We start from the raw sequence: 9,190 nt of genomic DNA, 5'->3' as shown, positions 1-9,190 counted from the left end.
TACTCTTTGATAACCCCTCCAGACATTCTTTAAACATTATCAACAATTGTTTGCAATATGAAGCTGTTGAACTTAACAATTAAAAAATTGAATTCGCCGTTGTAAGAACGGCAGCCTCTTTATTTGATTTCTCTTGTTAGTCAAAAATAAATGCAAGACAAGACTAATTGTATCAGCCTTTTAAGGTTTTATGGAGCAGTAAAAACATTTAAAAATTAAATGTAAAAAAAGAAAATTAATTTTTTTTTTAATTTGAAATTTTTCATGAAAACCATCCCCCACACGCCATATAAAGTACAAAAAAATAGATTTCGCTCATTGTAACAAATCAATTATGGCAATAAGCTTCTTTCAACCACCAACTTGGAACGATTTCTAAGACGGATTAAATCTCCGCTCACGCGTTAATAGCACGAAATATATCGCGCGTTAATTGTCCCAAATTGGCCAAAATGGCAATCCTTAAACCCCATAACTTTGCGAAAAATGATCACAGGTGAAATATATTTTCAAATTTAAGCTCTGGACAAAAATACCTTTCGAATGATATAAAAAAATCCTGTCAAAAATGGCTAGTTAAAAACTCGAAATTTGTCTAAAGAAAAAAAAACCTACCCCGAGCACAAATATTCCGTTACTTTCGTATCGAAAGACGGAACAAAAAGTGTAAGTTTTCTTCAATGTGGAAAAATGCACTGGAAAAAAGCCCTGGCTCTTTTGCAGCTTAATTTTTGTTTTGACTTTCGATACGAAAGTAACGGAATATTTGTGCTCGGGGTGGGTTTTTTTTTTCTTCAGACAAATTTCGACTTTTTAACTAGCCATTTTTGACGGAATTTTTTTTATCATTCAAAAGTTGTTTTTTGTTGTCCTGAGCTCAAATTTGAAAAAATATTTTACCTGTGATCATTTTTCATAAAGTTAGGGGGGTTTAAAGATTGCCATTTTGGCCAATTTGGGACAATTAACGCGCGATATATTTCGCGCTATTAACGCGTAAGCGGAGTGCGAATCCAATTAAAATTGTTCCAAATTGGTTGAAAGAAGCTTATTTGCCATAATTGATTTATTACAAGGAGCAAAATCTATCCTTTTGTGCTTTTTATGGCGTGTCGGGGCATGATTTTTATTTTAAAAAATTTCAATTTTTAGAAAAAAAATTTCGTTTCATTTTTTTTGTACATTTTATTTTTTTAATGTTATTACTGCTTCATAAAACCTTCAAAGCCAATCTGAACATTTAGGGCTTTGCCCTGATACGAGCAGTCTTGTTTGTTTGAAATTCAATAAAAAAAGTCCACTCAAAAAGATTTTCAAGTTATAAACTGCTTAAAACGCGTCAGTGTGCACAGGTGAACAAGTTTCTACAATAAAACTTACATGCAAAATGTCAAGTGAACAAATTTGGAACAGCTTTATTTTGTAGTTTTTGATGGGTTGGGAAACTGGGAAAGAGCCAAATAGGTTGTTTGGAGGTTTTTCTCTAGGTTGAATTATGTTATCTGAGGCTCAAATTTATGGACACACTCCGTCTAATTCCGACAGAGTTGATGACTCATTGTGACATCTGCAGCCCATGTTCTGTGCTCTTTTGAAGTACTTGCAACCAGCAGCATCCGTGACCCACGACAGCGTGTCGTCTACTCCCGCCAGACATTCTCTGGTATCAAGGAATCTTTTCAGGCGAATCATTTTTTACAGCCAATTATTAAATATTTAATTTTGCCCGAAGTATTAATCATTTTGAGGGAGTTTTTTTATGAAAATGATTTTCCAAAAGATGCAATGTATCAATTTGATTGAATTAACGGGGGCGTTCAACAGTGCCGAAGTACAACAGTGCCGAAAAAGGCGTGAAAATTTCAGAATATTTTAAACGCATTTTCAAAAGAGCGGCAATTTACTAACGCTAATTAACAAAAAAATTCACTCCAATTTTGGTGCCAAAATGTCTGCAACTGCAAATTGAACAATTATTTTGGCGCCAAAACGTCTAAGTGGTAAATTTTCTCGCTCAAGTTCTCAAAGTATCACTTAAGTTTGTAAACGATCGCCGTTTAATTTTTGATTGCCGCACCTAATACGTTGAAATTTGTTGAAATTTTTGGCCCTGTTGAACAAATTTTTCATTTTCGGCACTGTTGAACTAATTTTTTTTCGGCCATGTTGTACTTCGGCCTTGTTGTACTGCCCCGAATTAACTCACAAAATGGTCTCAACTTCAAAACTTTGAATCTTAAAACGCTCTGTTTTTCTTAAGACTTGAAAATTATAGATTAGGTGAATCCTTCTTTTCGTCAAAAAAGGCCACAGGAATGGCGTGTGTAATCGTCCGGATAAAATATAATTTTTTGAGTGATAAAATATTTCATTTTTGAAGACAGGCCTGAATTCTTTCTCGCATTTAGTAAATTCAGAGCGACAAGCCGAGTAACACATGTCATGTTCCTCACAGCATCTCTGCGTGGATTCAGTCGTCATCAAGTCAGAAACATCGAGTATGAAATCAGGAAGACCCTCGGGACCACAACCATTGGGCTTCTCTATTTCACAGTCCTTGATCTTTTTCATCTTTTCACCTTCCGGGCAGACATCCTCACAGTTGTCAAAAGCTTTGCGTCATTTAATTCTCTTTTAATACAAATTTTAGATGTTTGTTTTTCACATTCAAAACAGCTGATTCATATCTGAAACTTTGTTGTTTTCTTGTTGTTCCTTCCATTGAAAATGGGGAAAAACTTTATATTCGGGTGTGTTTTGTTTTTTTAAATTATTTTCCACGCAAAATCGGGTAAATCAAAGAATCATTACACGGGGTTGAGTGATATATCATGTAAAGCCCTTTCAGTCGTGATACACAGCAACCGAATATCCTTGTTACGATTTGTATTTTTAGCAGGTTTTATAAAATCCCCCGGGTTGACCAAAAATGCTTGTCCTACAATTTCCATATATGAAAAAATGTGTATCCTACAATTTCCTGCTGTTTCATTTTGGAAAATAATTGTTTGAGTACAAAATTCGATTTGAGGTTGAAAAAAAAACGAAAAAATTTTTGGGCAATTTCAATTTTCAATGTTTGCAATTGTATGACAAGTATTTTCGGTGTGGGGAAATGTAAGATAAGCATTTTCGGTTTATGGAGGTCAACCCGGGCCACTACCAGAAATATAGTTACAAATGAGTTCAATATCAAACATTCAACGTGGTACTTATAATTATCGGGTTTTGCAAATTTATCCCTGCCTTTATCCCTGTTACCCCTGTCAACTAAAAGAGAATTCTCGACGTTTCTGTCCCGCTATGACGTCCATTGACTCAGTTGTGCCATTTTTAAAGTCAAAGTAACATACACCGTTTTCAATCAAAATAAGCGAAAATAAAGCCAATGGGCGAATTCCAAAATTACTCAAGAGAAATAAAATGTTCATTATCAAATGAAAGTTGGATAAATTTTGTAACAAGGGTCGAGACAAAGGATGAATGTCATGCAAATGGACCTAAAGAATCGGACCTAATGCTTCATTTACAAGCGTATGTGACAAATCTTGGACTTATAGTAAGCAAGCTCATAAAATTAAGATAAGCAGGTGAATTATTAGTAGGGCAAACCACAAAATTGACTTTAAAACGTCAGTTATAGCGCTATCGAGTTGAACTTAAAAAGATTGACCTTAAACCTTCAAAATATGACCAAAAAACATTCATGTAGAAATATCGAGTTCAACAAGAATTTAAAATGGCATCCCGAACTGACAGAAATGGTTTCCGGTCGATTTAAATCGATTTTAAATCGATTTTAAATCGATTTAAATCGATTAACCATGACCATTTTACGAACTCAAATGGATTTTAAATCGATTTAAATCGATTTTTTTGAAAATTTTAAATCGATTTAAGTGTCTAAAAAATCGATTTAAATCGATTTCGATGGATTTTCCGACTCACTAAAATCCATCGGAATCTCACTTAAATCCATTTTAAATCGATTTAAATCGATCTTTTTGAAAATTTTAAATCGATTTAAGTGTCTAAAAAATCGATTCAAATCGATTTCGATGGATTTCACGACACACTAAAATCGATTTTTTTTTGCTAACAAGGCAAAAAAATCATGCAACTTAGAAAACTAATTAAAATTCTTGATTTTTTAAATAAAAACACACGTACCAGATATTTCAAAATTATGCAATGAAATCATAGAAAATCATCATTGTAAATCAGATGTTGTGCATTAACATATGTAACAAATCAAAAAAATTGTCAAAATAAACCAGATTTTGAGCTCAAAATTATGCAATGAAATCATAGAAAATCATCATTGTAAATCAGATGTTGTGCATTAACATATGAAACAAATCAAGAAAATTGTCAAAATAAACCAGATTTTGAGCTCAAAATTATGCAATTAAATCATAGAAAATCATCATTGTAAATCAGGTTTTGTTCATTAACATATGTAACAAATCAAGAAAATTGTCAAAATAAACCAGATTTTGAGCTCAAAATTATGCAATTAAATCATAGAAAATCATCATTGTAAATCAGGTTTTGTTCATTAACATATGTAACAAATCAAGAAAATTGTCAAAAAAAACCAATTTTTCCCTAAAAAATTAATTACCTAAAAACCTAGGCAGATTTAACCCGAGATTCTCTCCGTGGCGTAGCGAGAGTCTCTGTATCCTCCGGGGGGGAGGGGGGAGGGATTTTACAAGAATTTTAGTCAATTTTACAAGCATTATTTTAGCATTGCAAGCATTTTAGTCAATTTTGGTATTTGTAACGACACGTGACATAAATTTTTATTCTTTTTTCTGTCATTCGAAAATTTGAAGAAAAAAAAGAAGTGGAAAAAAATCGATTTAAATCGATTTAAAATCGATTTGGATCGATTTCATTTTAGGTCAGATTTAAGATCCATTCAAATCGATTTAAAATCGACTGGAATCGATTTTTTTAGCGTTGAAATTAAATCGATTTAAATCGATTTAAAATCGATCCAAATCGATCTGAATTTTTTGTTTTGACTAACTTACTTTTTTACAACTTAAATCGATTTCAATCTAATCTGCAGACTTTTTTCATACTAAAATCGATCGAAATCCATTTTTGTCAGAGCGGGATAACATAACACATAAAGTAGTTTTCAATTATTGCTCTCAGCGAAATTTCGGTTGTCTTCTAGCATGGAATTAAGTCACGTTCGACATCATAAATGGTCAAATACATTGCTTAATGGCACCCGTATTTCTCAGAAATATCTGAGAAGCATCACATCCATGTGAACTTTCATTTCTCAGAAATGTAGGTATTAGGTTTAGACAATTCCTGAGAAAGACCAAAAATTGACCTTATAAATAGCAGAAATAGCATTTATTGCAGTGACCGAATAGCAGTAAATAGCAGTTATGGTTGCCCTAATTATTAGAGAATATGTAATATAACAGGAGTTTAAAAGATTGTAGATAAATGGAACATAATTAAGTTTCAGATTGTACATTGTTTTCCAACGGCACCTTGGGTGACATTTTGCACTACATTTGAGGTAGAGCCTAAAACATTCCAACATTCCACAACAAGATGCAAGTTACCTTACAACGACATTGGGCTTTTTATTCAAAAATTTAAAATCTATTTTGGTCGAACCTATTGAAAAACCCCAGCGCGCGCCATTGTGTTCCGGATTTCCCTAACAAAAATGTCACGTTATGTTTTGAGACCTTCAGAATTTGTCTGGGTTACCAAAAATGCCCTTTCAGGATTCCACCGCACGTGATTTGAATTTCCTAGAATGTCTCCAGGTTCCCAATATTAATTTCAAACGTGCATTAAAATATCACATCATGATCAAACATTTCGGCCTTACACGTGCAAAACTTAATTGCGTAATACTTCAATTGGAACGACGTAATTAATTATTTCTCGTAGTATTAAGTAAGTCCCATGTTGTCTTGTTAAAGCATTCAACTTGCAAAATGTTTAAGCCCAACTCGACCGCACATTGCGTAGTTTTACAGCGATCATGAAATGTGACTCCGGATTCCCCAAGTGGAACCTGATCTAAACTATATTTTATGATTGGATAAATTAAATGTTTTACCAATGTAAAGTATTTAATATTAACCAATCATGATCCATCTAACTAACAACCCACTTATTTGTAAGTGCTGAAGTTACTTGTAATTTCAGCACCAGAGAGATTTGAATTTAACTTAGAAATTAGTTGGACTCTCCCGAGCACTTCAGCAGCCGCAATAAACCAGTATACCCTAGATCTATTGAGCCTAGCAGAGACTAGTTAAACAACCTGAGACTAGATAGTATAAGAGTAAGATTAGGATCGGTATTAGACTAAGAAGTTGCACGAATCTATCCGGCCGAAAATAAGATAGCGTGACGAGCAGACGGTGTACCCTATCCGAAATTACTCTATGAGTTATACACCCCAGTCCTAACTCATCTGGTGCGACCATAAGTCTCGAACAAGACCTTACTAGATTAGAATTAACCAAAATTAGATTAGAAATTAGACAAAAACATTTACAAAATGTTATACGACAATAATTTAATTGAAATGTCTCTCCGACTCAATAGATCAGAGCCAATATTCCGAACCATAATAGAACTACCCGGAATTGGAAGAAGACATCGAACCAAAGACGACATACGACAAAGTAGAAACTTGCCGTATAGTTATATGATAGTTCGGCAAAAGCCAGAACAAACTTTTATATTTCGAATACTACTTGCAATGAATTTAGATTTCCATTTGCAAACATAAAACCTTGAAGTAAATCTTCAAAATCATTTCAGGCGCTAAACAAATTAATATTATACAATAACGATTGATAAAAAGATCTAAGATCGTTTTCCTAAAACTCTGCAGTATTATACAAAACATGTTTGAAGAATATTTATTGGAAAATAAAAATAAAAATTAGTAGCATGACAATAAATGGTTAGTAATCATAAATCATCCTGTTGTTCCAGCTTCATCGCCTAAAACATAACAGCAATCATAAACCCACTAATATCATCAAAACACTAAATCTTTCCTTTACACAAATTTAAAACTTTATAAAAATTTAAAGTCACTTAATTTAAAATCAGATCATCAAGGCTTATCCTTGGATCTTAAATAATTTTCTACTTAATTAAATTTTAAATTTGATCATCAAGGCTTATCCTTGGATCAAACAGAACAACTTTGTTCTCCCCCACCCACTTAATTAGTGTCTAACGACCTCAAACGTCGATTCACTACCCAACCCTTTCTAAAAACCCAAGACTAATAGAAATTTTTAAACAAAACTAATCATTCAAATTAGGATAAACAGTGAAGAACTTCGGTTATTCATCCTTCACTTGACCCCTCCTCTTACCAGACCCAGGATAAATCTTAGACTTAGTAAGTTTAAAATAGTATCTAACGAACTACTCGCGTTCTAATTATACCTGAACCTTGTGGATCGATTTACTATTCTCCAACCCTTGAACACAATCACTACCCCTAAGTAAGATTAAGTAAGTTAACACCTTAGCTTATACTAGTCACGAGAAAGTAAAAATCATTCTTCGGAATCGATATACTTTTCTCTCCAACCCTGAACAATTAGACCCAGGTTAAGCTAACCAAAAAATCGTAAGAACTAACAGTTTAAGTCAATAGAAATCATTTAACAACCTTTTGCATCCGTCATTCTAAACCTTATGTCATTTAAAAACCTAGGAAATAAACAAACAATTATTTTACACAATTGTGAAATAGATAACAAAAAATACGACCTTGTAATCACACCTCATACACAAACAGTTGGATACATTCGAACAAAACGACAAACACTAAAGAGAAAAATAATAACTAAACAAAGACAAATAACACGAAAAAGATTTTCAAAAAATCGAAACGCATTTTCAGAATCAGAAACCAACAGTTTAGACGAACTTTACAAATTAAAAGAATCAATAGATAAAAATTACCCACAACACGATCAATTATATTTTTCTGACTCAGAAACAACTTCAAATTCATCACAAAGAGGAAAAAAAAGAATAAAAAAGCAGTATAAACACAAACCAGTACATTTATACAATTGGAATCAACCAATTCGACACATTAATAATTATATATTAACAGTCATCGAACGAAAAAATGAGTTCAACGCACACCCCAGGTGACGAAACTCCAGATGATGATGAAATCTTTCCTTTTATAGTAGATGCAGATACTGATAGAGGACAACACATATTTTGTCAAAATTTACTCGTAAATTTATTTGAACCCGGAATCAGTCCATGTAAAACAGAGTTCCCCGATGTAAAAATCAAAAGACAAATCATAGATCACTATCTAAAAGATATATGCAACATAACACAACAGTATGGAATCTACTCTATAGAATTCACTTCCCCAAACCATAATAATAGAACATATACTATTCAAACAGACGACCTTGATTTAGAATTTTCAAAAGTTTTTTCAGAATATATAAAAAGCATCCAATACCATAACTCACAAAGAGCAAACTCCATTTTCACCAATGAAGTTTTCGCACTAATATATAGTTATATTTCGATATTAGAAAATGAACTCCCATTAACAAATGTCTCACCGACAGAAACATCTAAACATTTAAGAGTACGACATGAAATCACACTACTCTCTAGTTATTTAAACATTATTAAAGAAAATTTCACGAAAGACGACGTTTCACAACATACCAAACACGATTTACAAAAAATTTTAGCATGGTTCATAATAGATTATTTCACACACAATATTGATTTAATTGCACAAGCAAGAAAAAATTTTAGACCCCAAAATTCGAACGATGATACCGCTATCACAGAACAATCAGATTATGTTTGGGACCCCGAATGGTCTCATCCAGCATTTATAAGCTTCCCACAATCAATCTCAAGTCAAGCAATAAGTACAATATCTTACATAAGAGATTATGTAAGAGTAATACCATTAACAATTGATGCAACACCATTAAACTATAATACATTTTTACCCGATACACAAAATAATAGTTTAAACTCTACAGTCATACACAATGAAAACCTCAATGGAACTAGGAATCTTACTCAACAAGATATCCAGACACCATCACACTTCATAAATGAAGAAATTGTACACACAACAACTACACAACAAAGTATTTCACCAATACGCCCAAATTTA

At 32.8% G+C, this 9,190-nt stretch overlaps 1 long non-coding RNA gene across 2 annotated transcripts; it reads right to left on the bottom strand.

Moving 5' to 3' along the window:
• Positions 1–1,301: 1,301 nt before the first annotated feature.
• On the bottom strand, positions 1,302–3,645 carry LOC134840049 (uncharacterized). Of its 2 annotated transcripts, none has more exons than XR_010162398.1 (3): positions 3,290–3,645; positions 2,387–2,612; positions 1,302–1,675 (listed from the first exon to the last, which is right to left on the bottom strand). It is a non-coding gene; the product is annotated as an uncharacterized LOC134840049 (long non-coding RNA). The 2 variants fall into 2 exon arrangements; XR_010162397.1 differs by having other exon boundaries at positions 1,302–1,660; positions 3,290–3,642.
• Between the last annotated feature and the right edge of the window lie 5,545 nt (positions 3,646–9,190).

The sequence above is a fragment of the Symsagittifera roscoffensis genome, chromosome 2 (genome assembly GCF_963678635.1).
Source record: "Symsagittifera roscoffensis chromosome 2, txSymRosc1.1, whole genome shotgun sequence".
Taxonomy (NCBI): domain Eukaryota; kingdom Metazoa; phylum Xenacoelomorpha; order Acoela; family Convolutidae; genus Symsagittifera; species Symsagittifera roscoffensis.
This window is presented reverse-complemented; position numbering and strand designations above follow the sequence as displayed.